Source organism: Idiotropiscis lumnitzeri, unplaced genomic scaffold, assembly GCF_059441095.1.
Source record: "Idiotropiscis lumnitzeri isolate Australia: NSW breed Sydney's pygmy pipehorse unplaced genomic scaffold, RoL_Ilum_1.0 HiC_scaffold_35, whole genome shotgun sequence".
Taxonomy (NCBI): domain Eukaryota; kingdom Metazoa; phylum Chordata; class Actinopteri; order Syngnathiformes; family Syngnathidae; genus Idiotropiscis; species Idiotropiscis lumnitzeri.
The window spans coordinates 220548-238166 of record NW_028283573.1 but is presented as its reverse complement, the minus strand read 5'-3'; the positions used below and the strand labels follow the sequence as shown (position 1 = coordinate 238166).

The following is a 17619-nucleotide window of genomic DNA, read 5'->3' as shown; positions in this document are numbered from 1 at the left end:
CGCTGTCATTTTGGACTCTGTATGTGGATCTCCACCCTGGACCGCCTCAGGGCGCGTCGACTACCAATCGAGTTTTTCCCACGTCGACTCCACTGCCCGGGTTTGAGAGTTTCACTGTTTGTTTGGATTTGTTGCAGCGGAACGTCTCTGAAATGAGACTGTTACTTTGTAGCCGCGTGGGAGGAGGTTTTTTTTTTTTTTTTTTTTGTATGTGTGAGAAGCGTCAGCATAGTCATCACCGAGCCTCCAAAGAGGAAGTGGTACAGGCTAGCGTATGCGTGCAATACCACCCCCCCCCAAAAAAAAACTTGCACAAAGCTTTAAAGACTCTTCTGCCACCACCAAGGAAGTGTGTGTGTTTTCTGTGTGTGGCTGTGAACGCAGATCTCGAGTGAAGATGCACAATTTGGCCTTGTGACTTTTATCTTTTTTTTTTTTTTTTTAACTTACTACTACCGCTGCAAAGTCATTGTGTTTGAATTTATGTATTTTGGAGGTGTTGAAACACACAAATTCCTCAGTTTTTAATCCCCGGCCATTTTTATTCAATAAATCATCCACTTATATACACACTCATATTTTTTTTGATTATTTTTTTATATTATTTTTTTATTTCTGTGTTTTTATTACGTAGCATATTCATGTGCTTTTAATTGTTTTTCTCTTCTTTTTATCATTCAGTTTTTATAGGTTTTTGCTCTCGACTACTCATAATCGAAACAATAATGATGATAATTATCGATACTTCTACTTTAAACAAATTCATGATGAATCAAAGTGGCATTTTCTACTGGCTGCATTATGAATTCTATTTTCATTTATTTAAAAAAAAAAAAACGTTTTTCTGTTGTCTGAAATGAAGTTATTTATTTATTCATTATTTATTCATTTGCTCTAAATGAGCCCATGACATATTCTGAAAACTTTTCCAAGATACCAAATGAAATAAAATAGAACGTTAAATATGAACTTGTTCCGTCACACAAGGCGGTCTATCCTTATTCTTCTCCCCCCGCCCCTCCTCTCTTCATCCTCCTCCTCCTCAGACCTGTAAAAAGCCTGCTCGGCCCACCTGCGGGCAGCTCTTAATTAGTTCCCCCTCCGCCGAGCTGGCCGCAGATAAATAATGAAAATGCAGCGCAGAAGCGCCGCGGGAGGGACTGGAGGCCCGAGACGCATGCATCACGGCCCCCGGCCTCTTTAAGTGGGGGGGGCCCTCTGTGCCGAGCAACTGCCGCCTTTTGTGCGGCCGTTGCTGCCAACAAATTGACTTTTTGTCTGCGTGGCCTCCGCATGCTTGTCTTGCACACTGTACTGTGAGCGCCGCAGCACGGCGGGGGCGGTGCCAGCATACGGCGTTCCGTCCAGGGCACAATGTGTGTGCGGGAGTCCTTTCAAACGGTGCACGTTGTCTCCTTTGACGAATGTTTGGGTTGCGACAAGCAATCGATGTTTAATTATATTCTTTCATGCTTTTGGGAATGAATTGCAGAACGAAATATTCACCGTTGGCTCCTTGGCCGAGCACGTTTGGAACTTTTGAAGATGCGTTGGGCTGAACTGTGTGTTAGTGGTTAGCGCATATGCTTCACTCTTCTGAGGTTTGCGGTTTGAGACTCGGCTAAGGCCTTCCTGTGTGGCGTTTGGTGTCTTCTACAAAAAAAAATATGGTGGATTAAGTAAAGCCTGGAAATGAATCTACAGGTGTGAATGCGGTTGTTGCGTATTTAAAAAAAAAAAAAATTAATTCCGTTATTCGCAGCAGGGCTCGATTCTCATCGCTCGCCAGCAGTGGAGAGTTACTCTTTTGTCTTGGATGGCGAACAAAGATAGATTTGTTCCACCCCACACCTTAAAGGCCTCTAAAGTCGATATGACACCATATGGAAAGTGCTTGGTTTCAGCTCCGGCTGTTGTGAAATGCGCTGCATAAATAAAGTTGTGTTGTATTGACGAGGACGTCACGGGTATTTTAGGATAAGATTAAAGGGGCAGTCAACCCCCCAAAATTTTTTACAAAAAATGTTTGATGCGTCGTTTCTAGTCTAAACATGGCATTCTGATTAATATTTAAAACGAAAAATCTCTACAAGAATATGTTCTATGAAGGCCCGTTAGTCAAAAGTTGCTGTCATATGTAAGGCGCTTTTAATGCCATGTCATCACGCTGACAAAGTCAAATTAAAATCCCATCCCACTTTTTACTTGGAAGAGTCCCAAACTCTGCATAGATGCTGCTCTATCCCTGTGAGTCGCCCCCCCGCCCCCCGCCTGCCCCTCTACCTCGCCGCTCTCTGATCTGACATTAGCGCCGACACCTGGATAAATACACTCCATCTTCTCGCCTGCCCCCCCCCCCCCCCCCACCCGTGGATGAAAAGTGCAGTGTGCAGCAGCACCTGAGTGGCCTGTTTGTACAGGCCGATGGTGAAAACCTTCCTCCGCACTGCTTTTGGCTCGCCTCTTGTACTCACCGGATTTCACGCTATTTCATGTGGATTTGGCGGCTTGGTGGTTGGGATGGAGTGGGATGGTGGGGGGGGGGGGGATGTGAGTACAAGGAGGAGGAGGGTTTATTCAGGTGTGGCGACCTCTGATGTCGCGTCCATCGGCGGCCAGGTGCCGGAGCTCGGTCAGAAAGCCCCCTCTGTTGTTCCGGCCCTGGAAGATGAATGGGAGGCCTGTTGACAGAGCTCGTCTGCGGGGGCCTGGGGTTGGAGCGCCACGCCCCCCCCCCCCTTGAAAATGTCGCAACGGGGATGTATCGCACGTTGCCTTGTTAACGGTGAAAAGTTTGAAGGAAAGATTGTCAGAATGTCGGGAGTCGGCTTCTTGTTGTGATGTTGACTGAAACTTTGACTCCCTCACTGCCATTGACGGCTATAGACGCCAAAAAGGACGTTCATTTCACCTCGGCTGACCGCCCAGATCTGCCGTGTAACACACGGAGATCGACATCACGTGATTTATCCCGATGGAGTCCCTTCATCTACTTTGCTCAGTATTTGCGTATTTGTTTTAACACTTTTATTAACGGTCCTTGCATGACTCATGTCAGAGTGTGGTCGGAATTGCAAGTCAAAGTCAGTCTTTTTTTTTTTTTTTTTTTTACGCCATCAAGACAAAGTGAGAGAAGAAAGTGCATCTGTTTTCAAAAGTAGGGAGGAAAAAGTAAAAATTTGTCAGAAAAGTTAAGTACTCAAGCAAAGTACCGACACCAGAAAAATCTACTTGGATACCTTTCACCACTGATGGAGACAGATTTTTTTTTTTTTTCTCAACTTATTCCTCCTCTCATGTCTTTTTGGCTCCTGTAATTTTAGGTGCAATGTAGAGTACAGTTTATAGTGATAACAAAAAAAAATAACAACAAATATATTTTTTTGTATCTTTTTGGTATATTCTAAAATACACCAAGTGAGATTATGATTTTTTTTCAATATGTAGTATAGCAGAACTATTGGGAAAACGTTTAAATAATATGCGTTTATTTAAAATAGATGTTGTGATTTATTTATTTTTTTTTTTTTTTTCCATAATTTTGTACTTTTAATGACTTACTTCCAAGCCGTACAACAACCTCAGGAGCACGTCAGAGGCCGGTCGTCACAGTGCCTGCTGGTTTACACGTCTACCTGCATTCTCGACTTCTTGTGCACAATTTGCATTTTCTCCCCGAACCAACGCAGCATGTACGCCGCCTCTTTCTGCTCATCAGCTGGGACAGGCTCCAACTTCTGTGTGACCCAAATGAGAACAAGCATGATCCAAAAAAAAAAAAAAAAAAATGGATTTACACTTCCTTCTATGACCAGCAGGACGCGCTGTTGCAACATCAGTCCTCACTTCACCCTTTTGTTTTTGGGGCTCTTTTTATTTCTCCCCTCAAGTCAAGATGCCATCATTTCAGCTCTCATTTCCACCCAGAGCAAGAAGGGATATGTTAAGTGTAGTGTTTACATTGAGTGGAAATGTCCTTGTCGAGGTTTTTATTCAAATTTCCTCCCTGACTTTTGGTGTCCAAAGTCAGGCGTGACTTGGCGGCGAGTTCACCTCACACCAACCATTACCGAGCAACGTGGCCCTGCTCATTGTCATATTTCGAAGCCGCTTTTCCATCCTGCTGTGCGGAGGGAGCAGAAAAAGAAAATAATCAAGGAAACCACACTCCCCCCCCCCCCCCCCGCTATCAAAGCTGTGTTTTTCTTTTGTGCTCGGCGCCAAAGCGCTCACGGCCTTTTGCGGCGGCAAAAAGTTGCGGTCGCTCCGAAACACCCGGCTAACAGGAACGTGATGTTTTGTTTTTAAATCTACAGCAATCTTGCATGGGTCAGATGTATTGTGTGCATTTGATAGCTAATCTTTTATCTATTATTCGTATTCTGTTGCCTCTCTCACTTCGGGTCAGGCCACAGCACACTTTGTGGCGGTCGTCATTTTCAGGAAATGCTGTGTTGGGAAGTGAGCCTCACGTGTGTGTGTGTGTGTGTGTGTGCTTACGGGAAGCATACCTGCAGCCGGGGATGTGCGGATGAATGACATGACGTGATGCCTGCTTTGTTATTGTCCTCTTCGCAAGTGTGTGTGCGTGTGTGTTTGCATGCATTCCAGTGCGTACTGTGTATGCAGCAAACACACCTAACTGTTGTTAGGAAGAAAGTGGAATACAATACGCCTGAGCTGTGTTAGGAAGCAGCATGAGAAATCCCAGAATATTTACGGTTTGCATATATTTAGAATATCAGGGAACGTGATTGCTCGGAATGAGCATCATGGATGAATGGATTCTCTAAACAGATGTGAACATGAGTAAAAATAGTCAACAGCAATTAATTTAATTTCATTTTGTCAAGTGGTTGCATGAAATAAAATTGTGGCTCCGGATGCATTTTTAAGCCGAGTAATTGTTGAGTCATTTTCATATTTGCTGAAGGCTTTTCTGAGCGTGGCAGCAAAAACGCAGACCTGTGCTTGCGCAAATTGTGCACACCACCGCGAGGGGGAATTCCCGGGGAAATTAGCGGAAAATATTTCTTGTGAATTTGTCACGAGAGTCTTGTGAGAAAACAGTAAAACACTTGAGCACGCTTGTGCCGGACCTGCTGTCGGCCACAACTCACGTCAATACATCGCACGCGCAATCCCACTGAGTCCCGCCTCTTAACGGCACCTTTAACCCCGTTCTGCTTTATTGCTTCTCTCTTCACTCACGCAGACAAACTAACTGCTTGGCTATCAAATATCCATCCATCCATTCTCTGTGCCGCTTCTTCTCACGAGGGTCGCGGGGGGGTGCTGGAGCCTATCCCAGCTATCTTCGGGCAGTAGGCAGGGGACACCCTGGACTGGTTGCCGGCCAATCGCAGGGCACACGTAGACGAGCAACCATCCGTGCTCACAAACACACCTGGGGGCAATTTTGAGTGTCCAGTCAACCCGCCTTGCATGTTTTTGGAATGTGGGAGGAAACCGGAATACCCGGAGAAAAGCCACGCAGGCACGGGGAGAACATGCAGATTCCACACAGGAAGGCCGGAGCAGGAATCGAACCCACGACACTCAGGGGCAAATTGTTTCCAAATGCCTTACCTGGATCGATAAAGGTGAAATCAAATCCAAATGAATAACGGCACATATCTCACACACAGACGCTATTTTCTATACATCTTATTCTTCCTATTTGAATTCAAATGTGTTTCAAAAGTGTTTTGATCATTTTAAATGTGTTTAAAGCACGTGGCTAGGGTAAAACTATATTTAAAAAAAAATTTTTTAAAAAAATCCTATGGTCTCTCTGTATTGGGGACTTTCAGCAAAAGAACTTCTCTGCCGCAAAGAAAACTAGTGCTTTTCTGCTTTGGTCCATAAAAAAAAAGTCATCTTCATTGTTTTGTTACTTTTTGAGCTTTAAAAGACCACCCAACCTACTTTTATTTTCGATGTTGAGTAACTTCTTAATCCCCTGTGTCATTCCATTTTGACTGGATTAGGTTCATGCACAAGGCCCCTACTCATGCCAGCCGATTGCTTATGACAGGCCCTTACGCGGACACCTTGACTGCCACGAGCAATTACTTAAAATACGCAAGAGAGGGCCGCAGTCGGCCTGACCCGTGAGGGAGGTGAGTGGCCGGGAGACGAAGAGGAGGGGGGGGGGGGGCTAAGAGGCACTTTTGTAGCGAGTGGGTTAAACGTCAGAAAGAGAAACAGCCCGCTGCTAATTCTTGGGGATGTAAAACAAAAAAAAAAAAAAAAGGAAATGAAAAGAAAATGCTGTTTGGTTTTCCCTCCCAAGCAACACTTGGGACCAATCTTGAGTCGCATTTAAATAAAGGAAAGCTCAACTGACGGCGCAATTTGGGAGCAGATCTGGTTGAACTTTGCATTCCAGAGCGGTAGAGGGCAGAGTGTGTTGTCCTAAAAAAAATAAAAATAAATAACATCGTAAATTCTCAACCTGTTTCTTTCTGCTTGCGGAATATAAAGGGCCGCAAAATGCAAAAACACCCAAAGCATAAGCAAAACTCTCGAAATCCAATAAGTCTCCCAAACTTCAACGTTGGAAAATAATTCTTTCCGTACGATATGAGCACATTTAGCAGCTCCTTGTGTCCGCCAGTGACTCAACCTCCTAAGTGCAATTGTCAGACAACCTCCCACTCGGTTCGAATGTGTGCACAACCTGACAGGCCTGTGGTCTCTCTCTTTCCTGCATTCTCTTTATTTTATTTTATTTTATTTTATTTTATTTTATTTTATTTATTTTATTTTATTTTATTTTATTTTATTTTATTTTATTTTATTTTATTTTATTTTATTTTATTTTATTTTATTTTATTTTATTTATTTTATTTTAGTTTTTTTTATTTTATTTTATTTTATTTTATTTTATTTTATTTATTTTATTTTAGTTTTTTTTATTTTATTTTATTTTATTTTATTTTATTTATCACCTGTTAGAGGTGATAAGGCAGTTTGGGATTTTTCATGGCTTTGGGGTGTCCCACAGCCCTGTATCCCAAGAGAATAGATCCGCCCCTGGCCTGAGCAGCGCACCACATTCTGAACCAAACCAAGAGTAATCAATTTTATGCTCCGTAAGTGGATTTTATTATTAGTAGTAGTCGTCGTCCGGTGCGTGGCAAACATACTTTTTCCAACATCGATAGCCAATAAGGTGTTAGGCCTCGTCAAAATCAATTTCCATATTTATGCTGAGGGCTGCTTGAAAATGGGTGGTGCGCCTCAGATGGGCGCCGACCATTTTCTTGGACCCCACTGCATTAAGTGGAGCATATTTTCGCGTTTGAAACGTGTAGTGCTGTGTCGGCCTTTGAAAGGTGCAAATTAAAAGAGCATCCAGTAGTGCTATTTGATTGCGAGTTGAGCAATGGGGTGGTTTCATCACATTCAGCAGACACACCCACCACATTTGAGAGCGGAGAGAAAGGCTTGATTTTTCATGATTTTGAAGCCTCGTTTTCGATCATTCAAATTTTGCTCGTCTTCTTAACAAGACTTTTCTCTTCGATGTGTCGACTTTAGAGGACTTTTATTTGTGTTTGGCTTTGTGTTGCGAGCCAAAATGAGAATTGTGAGACTCATGAGTAAAGGTACCATTGTCATTGGTCACATTTCAGGTGCAAGGTAGGATTTGTTTTATCGTGCAGTGGTGCGGTTATACAACATAAAAATGAATAAGATTATTTTATCTCTTGCAGAAAAAAAAAATCCATGTTTTTGATGTCAAGCGTAGCCCAAGAATTCAATTTCCTCAAACAAGTGTCAAAGGTCGACATTTTTGTGCGGTGGACCTTAGCTTTTGCGCTTCTTCTCCATGCTTTGAATCCCTCTCGCCTCGTCGTGCGTGTGCGGCGGCTGAGCTGTTCCACATGTGCAGCGTGTGCGTCAGATGGAATTAGGCCCCGCTGACAAAAGGGCCTTTTTATTGCAGGTGGATGAGGAGGAGGAGGAGATGAGGGTGGGGCTCCAAAAAGCCAACCGGCCCGTCAGTAAGTTAATCAGTCAACCTGCCAGTCAGACGGCAGAAATGCCAGCATTGGGGATTATTTGGACTGGTGGAGTCGGACAATTTGTTCCCCTGTTGCTCGAACAAAATGCAAAAAAGAAAGTATCCGTGGGTGTCTGGACTTTCTGAAAATGTCCCACCAGCATCGTCTTCGTCTTCGTCATCGTCGTTGTCTTGGAACTTCTTTAAACGCTCGTTACTTGGGCTGGGCAAACTTTTTGATTGGCGGCCCACAATGGGTTCTAAAATTTGACAGAGCGGCCGGACCCGGAGCAGATGGATGGAGTGTTTTGGTCACCTCACCTCATCGGAGAAAAAAAAACTGATTTTAATTTTAAATGAAAAAGAACAAAAGCATTACAACGAAATATCTGCTTGACGCAGAAAATAAAACATTTACAAGGTTTATTCCTTTAATTTTGTTTCAAATATGGCGGGCCGGATTAAATGTTTAACGGCCGCATGTGGCCCCCGGGCCGTACTTTGCCCACACCCGCCCTAGTAGAACTTGAACACTCACTTGTCTCGGCTTAGTTGTTGTCAGTTACTAGTAACTAGTTTGGTATCAGAACACTAAGCGGAGCCGCCTTCAGCCGTGTCGTGGAAACCTTAACGCAGCTGCGACACTGCCGTCTGACTTATTGCGTTTAATCCACCTAATTGTTTAGTTTGGTCGAACGAGACCCAGTCTGCCTCGGAACTAATTCTGTCTGGATATTCTATTTAATTCGCCACACTGGGCTTTAAGCTCTTCTAAAGGCAGGCTGCGGCCTTTAGCCCCTCCAAGCGCACCCTTATAAGAATATAAACCCCTTATCTTCATCGCACGGCGCAGGAGAGCGGTTCTCTCAAGGAGTCGCATCGGAAGCTGGGAGCTCGCAAATAATGCTTCCAAACAACATGCGTGCCGATTGAATTTGAGCCGGAGGGAATCCGCCAACGTCACATGCATTCAGCGCTTAGAATCTCAGAAATGCCAATTGTTTCATCCGAAACAATGAGGAGGTCGGGGGGGGGGGTCCTTGCAAGGGAGAGGGGGTGCTGATTGGTCAGTCGGTTGCGTGGCTGAACGGTGATAATCCACAGTCGCAAATCCCATGCGTTTAGTCAAATTATTTCAGGGCCTTAAAGCTCCCATTGTGGCCGTCGGCGGGTGCGCTGCTGTCTGAGCCCCCCCACCCCCACCTCCAGCCCCCGCGGGGACAACAATGCCGCCATTCAAGACCGCTCGCCGCTGCTTGACGACCAACTTCAGGTGCGAAGCGGCTCGGCTTATATTAAATGACCTTTCGAGGTGACCTCCGTTGGTAAGGAGGGAGGCGAAAGGGGGAGGGGGGGGTGGGGGTCAGGGAAGAAACAGTAAGTATTTGTCAGAGAGATTAAAAAAAAGAACGGCAGCATCGCATATCAAATTCAAGGCAGATCGAAAAAAGATGCTTGGTTGGGAGAAGAATATGACCAAGCAGGCAGAGTGACTTTTTTTTTTGGAGGTTAGAGATTTGAAAAACGGATCTTTTATTGGGTCCCACTTAAAGAGGACTGACTCTCAATTGCTATATGTGAGAAACGTTTTGTTGGGGACGGTTTGCATCTGTTTAGAAACTGCAGACTAATCCCTCTGAGTTCATGAGGAACACCCGAACCAGAAAACGTGTTAGATTCTTTCTATTCCGGCTCATTTTATGTACGGAGCTGATGGTTATGTCGGATTGGTGAAACCGAGTCATACAATGCCAAGAACGTACATTTTGATGCCTTTCGATGCGACTCTTCCAGTGCTAAGCAAGACCGGAGGTGGATTTTAGTCCGGCCCTCGTGCCACCATAATAAGGCAAGCGAGTTTGAATAGTAAATTAGCCTGCTAATAATTTTGGTATCACCCCCACCCCCACCCACTCTTGTAAAGGTATGCCCCAGTAACAGGTGGGAGGAACGGGTTACGTGATGTCATAATTTTTTTTTGGGGGGTGGGGGTCGGGGGCCGCCAATTTTTATGAATAAGGCCGGACAGTCGAGGCTGGACCGGTAACTTGACGGTCGGGGACTGACGGTCGGGGACTGACCGGCAAAAAGGGTCAAGTGCTCAGCTCTGACCAAAACATTTCTGACTCGTTCATGGATTTCACCTGCAAGCTGGATATCATTCATTCATTCATCTTTCATGGGAATAGCACGACAAAGTCACGGCCGGCTCTCTTCTCAGCCTGGTGAGCGTTGACGAGGCGCACCGTGCACTTGCGTCGAGAACGGTTAACAGTCGTTCTCGCTCGCGATTCAACACGAGCTGCTCCATTCGGTACATTTTTGAGTGAACATACGGCTTTATGTCGAGCCAGTTCTCCCCATCGGCTTGCAGGGAAGAGAAAAATACTTAGCGGACGTCTGCTTTCAACTCCGCATCCACGTTAAATGCGCCATGGGGAATTTATTTGGGGGGGGGGGCGCCCACCGTTGCCAAATGGAATCTGTTTTCTCGGCAGCTGCGCGGTCCCGTTCAAACGACACCATATGTCGGAACCTGCTCCAGTCAACTCAACCTTGGCTCCACTCGCGACCTGGAGCGAGGTCATTGACACGTAGATGAGCGCCGACAAATTTCGCATTTTAGTTTTTATTATCGACTTTGCCAGGAATTTTGTCTTTTTTATTACCATTTATTACCAAAAGCTGCAGAACGAGCTTTCACGTGACGTGACCCGGGCACAAGCTATTCAGTATCAGCATGGATCGAAATAAAAGTGCAGCTCCTCGATTTTGTTGTCGTGGCAATGTTTTCTACTCCGCAGTCTCAACTTTGCTGTCTCATTTTCTTGCTGACCTCAGTCTTCTCAAGTATAACTTGTTAAGTAAAAACGGGAAACCCTCGCTCTCCTCCGTAGTTGGTTTGTTTGCGTATCTTGTTCCCGCGGGTGCGGCGTGGTTTGCGCCGTTTTGAAGTGGAAAACCGACAGCCCCCGAAAGAAGCGGAGTCGAACTGGTTGCAGGACCGGACCAAACCGCCATGTTTAATTTCACTTCGCCAGAATTTGCGCTTACGAGGCACGCCTCGTCAGAAAGCTTTTACCTGCGTTCTCAATTGGGAGGGCCACATTTGAAGGCCAACGCTGAAATATGGAAAACTGCCTCCGTTCGAAGGCTCCAGTCCATAGACACGGCCTTGTTTTGGTTTTACACTTTTTGTTAAGATAAGATTTGCCTCCGCTGACTACGAACCAGCTCACCTCCTTCATATCTGTCGTCGTTGGAATCAGTCTACATAAAGATTAATGAAGAACCTGTTCCTCGCTTGGCCATTTGCTCTCTGGACCTTTCATACTTTTTGGTTGACATTCAAGATCAATATTTTTATCTTTGCGATTCACATTGTCCACTTCATTCAAATAAATGTTTTCGAATGTTCTGTTGAGGAGTAAATTCATATCCACTGAAGTTTGGATTATTTAACTGTCACCCGTCACTCACCACGTATGTCCGAATCCATCACCTCCGCTTCTCGAGCCGCTAGAAAGTGCTGGCTTGTTTGTTCAGCCCGAGCGAATCCGGAAGGTATGTTCCTACTCCGCCGCACTCTGCTTCACACTTACGCAGTAGGACCTTTTCACACCTGGACGCCTGCCAGCGTAACGTTCAGGTCGGGCCTCTCGCGACGTCACTATGGATTTTGAGGAAGGGGATGGGGAGAGGGGGGGGGGGGGTCGAGTTTCCCAGGCGGCCAACAATTCAAAGCTGTCACCAAGTGGCCACGAGCCATGGAATGATTCAGCTGGAGTGCATTAAACGGCTGCGAGAGCAACGAAGTATGGAGTGAAGGGCAGATGAATGAGCGAGCGGGCCCGTGCAAGTTCTTCAGCCCACACGGATTATCTGCGACTGGAAGGGAAAATGCCGATGGTGAATAGCTTACCCTCTCGACGCTCGTTTGCTGACAATTCTTCCGAATCTCTCTTTGCCAACCACATGATGAGGGGGAGTATCAGTTAGTAACATCGCAGACTTGGATGATAAATGACCGTTTTTTTCCGGATTATAAGTACTTTACTCCCACTTTTTGAACAATGCGGCTTTTAATGTGACACGGTTTCTTGATGAGTTTAAAACCGACAAACTTCAAGCCGTCAATAGATTTGCCCCTCGTCTCGTCACATCTGACCAATTGAATGAGCAAACACGTCACCATGGCCCAATAAAACCGTCCGTGTCTGTCCTCATACGGAATAATCATCAGCCATTTGCGGTGCGTGCGGGCTGAAGGGGATGTGCGTCCATAGCGGGAAGCGTTTGTGTAAAAGTGAAAAAACTGTGCCGTAAATTCATCCGTCTTTCTGTTATTTGTCTGGCGACCGACTCACACCGTCAGCAAGTCAGGCCATGGATTGACAAAAATTGAATATACCGTGTTTTACGGACGATAAGCGGCTACTTTTTTCCTCGATTTTGAACCATGCGGCTATTACAACGGTGCGGCTTTTCTGTGGGTTTCTCTTTCACCAGTAGGGGCGCTCTAGAGTTAAAAAAAATATGCTAAATAAATCTCGGTTTATTATTTTTTTTATTTTATTTTATTTTTTTTCCTTTTTGATCTGTTCTACTTTAACTAGCAAATTTGTTGCCGTGTTATAAGGCACTGTTTTACCAATCGGTTTTTGCACCTTTTTGTGTGCTCACAGTGCAAAATCGTTCTGTACATGCAGTAAACAACAAATTTTTTTTAACATAGAAAACTGCCCCTTATAGTCTGGTGCGGCTTGTATATCCTTTTTTTTTTCTTTTTGGGGGGGGGGGTTCTGTGTCTTATAGCCCGGAAAATATGGTGTGTCCGTATGAACCAATATGAACTACTTATATTCCAGTCTACTTTTCAGCCATATCGGCCAGCCTTACTCCGCAGTCCATTACTCGTCATTCTCATGACAAAAAATTGGTCTCCGTGCTGAAAGCTAAACACACGAAAGCCTTGTCGTCCTTCATTGATGTTGAGTGTCAGCAGTTCTGACTGATACATTCAACGTGCTGTCATTTCCCCGTGGGTGCTTTTTCAAAGTGGAAAACCAAAACTAATTCATGGAAAAGTGGCACCAACTATGACAGACGTCTTGGTTCTGATATAATCGAAAATCAGTGGGGTCCGGGTCTGTACATGGAGTGGCGCAAATCCACGCAGCCGTCATGAATCATATTTAGTGTGAGGTTGCTCAAACTGCGACTGAGGTTCACTGAGGTCACTCTGGGACATGCGTATGAAGAACACGCTTTTCTCCGTCCTCGGTACTAATGTTGCGATTGGGTTCGTTTGCCTCATCCGATGCCCGCCGCTTGACCCGTGTATCCAAAGCCGCTATCTCCAACACATCTGTGCTTGCTTCAACTAAGGCTGTGTTTTCGACCGATTATAGTTGAGGAGACAACACGGCCTGACTGCTACTCTGACCACTCACCCTTGTCTGACTTGTGCATGCGGTCGGTCGCCATGGCGACCCGCTGAAAGGACTTCTTCCTGAGACTATGTTGTGTTTGAGGCTTGGCAAGGCTTTGTAACCTAGATATTATTTTTAGCCCGCCAGCAGAGTCTCGGCGCGTGTTGACTTGCCATGCGGCCGACTGAGAGTCTCTCTGGATTTTTTTTTTTTCCAACGCGCTGCCGTCCAAGACAAAAAGCATCGAGACGTTTTGGATTTGTGCGCGTCGCCGGGCACGGACGGACATCTGTCAGCCAACGGCAAGTCATTGAAGTCATCGGCAGATGTGATGGCATGTAGAAAGCTGCGGGCTCGTCAGCGGGGTTGTCCGTCCACCCCCCCCCGGTCCATCTGTGGCCTTTTATTGCCTTTCTGGCTCTCGCTCTAATAAAGGTTTGACAGGCTGAGCGTGAAGGTCACGGTTATTAAATGCATTCGATGGTAAAGTCGACAGCCACAGCTGTGCGAGGCAAAAGTGATGAGTTGTTGTGTGTCAAGGGGGTGGGGCGATGTTTTTTTTTTTTTTTTTTACTTTCCTTTTTAGCCACCTGGTTTGCTGAGGGGACCTTGCCGTCTTTTGATAAATGAGCAAGAAGGCGATGGAGATTACGGGCGAGCAAGCTCATGACGCAAATTTAAGTTTGCGCTTCGGATAACTTCGAAGATGTGTGTGTGTGTGTGTGTGTTGGTCGTACACCTGCTGCTTGTCCAACTCCATTTGAGCCTCTGTGTCCAAGGCTGCAAGAACTCAGCTGTGACACATGTAGACACAAATGCGGGGTCAATCCCTTTTTGATTAATGAGAACTTTTTCCAAATTCCGTCGCTTGCATTCGCTCCATAGTGTTAACCTACGCCAGCCAAGAACATATACATCGCTTTTACATTTTTTTTTTTGTTCCCAAAGGACCATCGAATAGAGCAAAGTCATGAGGTTCGATGTTTGGTTATTTTACGTAAACAAACGGAGAAGAAAATACCAGGAAACCTTTGGAAAACGCCTTGATGTTCGACGCCGCGTATCTCCAGCATCTCACGTGTGGTGTCGTGTTGTTATTCTTACCAGGAACGGAAATCCCAAAAAGATGGCAGAAAGGTGACACAGAAGATGGACTGAACTGTTCATTGACCGCATAAATAGGATAGCTTTCAAAATCAACCGTGACCGAAATACTTTTTTTGGCTTACAAAAGTACATTTCTAGCTCTTGTTTTGTACAAAGTCCACCGGCCTTTTTTTTTTTCTTGCACGTCTCGAAAACAAATCATCGGGCAAAGTGTTCTCAAATGAAGTCCTCTCCCACCTCATTTGCATTGATATGAAATTTGGACAAACATCGGATGAAGGGGGAGCAGCTCTGGGTGATTAAAGGGTCACTGGCCAACCATAAAGGAGAATCCCTCCACGCCGTCCAAGCCAAGAAAAAGAAACGGAGCGAAGGCGAGGACTCCGCCGAGGGCTCATTGTGTCTGCTATCTGTCGCCGCACAATGAGCCGTCTCATGCGTCGGGATGAGTGTCACAAGTTCAGCCTTTATCGCCGCGACCTGCGATTGACCTCACGACGTCGCTTAAGAGGCCGCGTCGGCGCACACAAGCCCCCGGGTGTTTCTTTTGGGATCATCACTCAAGAGGAGACAGACAGCACCCACACACCGCATAGACATCCACAGACGGCTATTTGTGGGTACTGGGAAAACACACGTCAGCCCCCTGCCCCACCCTATCCCGACAGCGCTCATGTCCTGTGATGGACAGATAGAGAGGTTAAGTCAACACCGGCAGCGTAGTGAAGAGCAGCTGGATATGAACGGCGGAGGTCTTTGGGACTGACATCGGAGGAGACAAACATCTGCACAATCTCACATGTACACAATGGATCCGATTGTGCTTTTGTTATTTCAAAAGGCACTGTACTTGAGGTCGGGGTAGGCTCACAGGAAAGATATCTTTTTGGGCCGTCGCTCGTGCGCGCATCTTGGATCAGCACCAAATGCAAAAGGGGGTCGAGGAGCAGTTCCCGCTTGGTGTCGGTTACATTAGTCCTTGTGACTCCACTTTGATCAGAAGACGACTCTTGTTTGAGATTGCGTAAATATTGAGACAATCCGGTTTTTATTTGCAAGCATTTAGGTCAAACTTGTGGGCAAACTTTTTGATTGGCGGGCCACAATGGGTTCTAAAATTTGACACAGGGGGTCCGGACCAGGTGAATGTCTGCTGCTGTTATACATTAACGGCTACATTACGCCGCCACCTCTGTGTGATCTATAGCTTTGCTGCTGTAACACTGGAAATGTCCCCATTACGGGACTAATAAAGGACATCTATTGTTTGTTTTTTTTTTATCTTTTATCATTTAATTTTTTTCAAGTTTGTCGGGCCGGATTAAAACGTCTAACGGGCCGCATGTGGCCCCCGGGCCGTAGTTTGCCCACACCTGATTTCGGTGGTTCAGTTTCATATGAAATGTCCTATACTGTAAAACCTCAGATTTGGACCGTGGAAGGTTGAAAAAGTCTGAAGAAGTCAAATGGAAAGAAATCTAGACCGGGCTGAGATCAATTTCTGTAGCGCTTAAAGGGACGCTTCATTGACGTTAACATTGGCACTTATATGATTGCTTTGCATGTAAAAAAGACATCAAACATGCGCTCATGTGATCACCCCCACAAAAATCCAAAATACCCCCCCGATCGATTCTCCAGTTACAGACTGAAGCGGAATCGCAAGAATGCGCACCCGAACCCCGACTGCTTATATATCGGACATTTAAATACGCTAAAGTTGAGTCAACTCGAAGGAGGCACACGGCGGCCAGCAGGCGGCCGTGGACCTTGCTGCTGAACATCGGATACGAATACGATATTGTGCGTAGGATAAGGTCCAATATCTCAACGCTGGTTTCTTGAACCCCCAGTAGCGCATTTTTGGGGTAAAGCGGCCTAAAAATTCTCGATCCTATCGTGTCCATCATTGAGCGAAAATCTCTGGGGAATGTTTTCCGTCTTCCAGGCAGCGATGTGTCCCAACTGGAGTCTTTGTGATTTAAAGCATCACGTTGAACCCTCACCGGAGCAGCCCCCCCGCCCCCGAGTCTTAACCTCAAAAGCAGACGATTAGAAAGTCTGTTTATGTCAGGAAATGGGGACTTAATGAAGAAATGTAAACGCAGTCAACTGCATTCACTTCCTGAAAAGGATCTTCTCCAAGCGTCCTTTCCTGCTCGTTCTGCCGCTCCCTTACAAATATCGCAGACGACAATCGTTGCTGCGCTTGTTTACTATGCTGCTAAGCTGCTTTTCTGTTTTCTTTCAAGTCCACACACACGTGAGTTGCATTTGAAGAGAATTTTATGGATTTTTTGACTTTAAAAGGAAATATTAATTCATGCTGCTTTATGGGTGTTTTCTTAAAAACTGCATTTTTCTCTTGTCAGGTCGATTTTTTTATTTATTTATTTTTTTTTTTTGTCTTAATTTTGACTTCATTTGCATTCCTTGTTGACTCCGTGCACATACACTTGCTCCATCACACTCTAGCTCTTGTCTCCTTGTGTAAAGTCGGGGAAAGGAAAACCAACACACTGTCCAAACTCTGCCGGTCGACTTCCCTCCTCTCGTCTCTGTGTCGCTAGGCAGCCCCCCCCCCCTCTCTCTCTCTCTCTCTGCACATCTTTTCTCTTCCTCCTTTTTGGTGTGTCTGAAAGGGGTCAATGCCTCTGCATGATGGGCTAAAAGTCGCTGGGCCAGACACTGGAGGAGTCCACTACTAATTGCTCTTAGCAGATCCCGTGGTATTGTCCCCCCGCTGGCTTTTCAATTTGAATTTGAATGGTGGTCGCTGGCTGGTGCTGAGAGTGTAAGGTACACAAATGACTGTCACCGGGAATGGATCGCGGCGCTGCCGGGGTTGGTGAACTTGTCCTCTCTCTGCAGAAGCACTGTTGGCTTTTTTGGCCTTGCATCGATTGCGGGCGTGTTTTCAGGAGCATAAGCACCATATCGACGTGGGCTTGGCTCGTATTGGACGGGATAAGAGATGGTTTGTGTCAAAGGGATTTCTTTTGGGTCTTCCCGGCATTTTTGAAAAGCAACACACAAGTGACATTATTTGGAGATGTGTTACCTTGAAGC

General features: G+C 45.7%; 1 protein-coding gene across 7 annotated transcripts in view; it reads left to right on the top strand.

Moving 5' to 3' along the window:
- Window positions 1-17619, top strand: part of kcnq1.2 (potassium voltage-gated channel, KQT-like subfamily, member 1.2) — a 119037-nt gene that overhangs the window by 25612 nt on the left and 75806 nt on the right. The window lies entirely within an intron of this gene.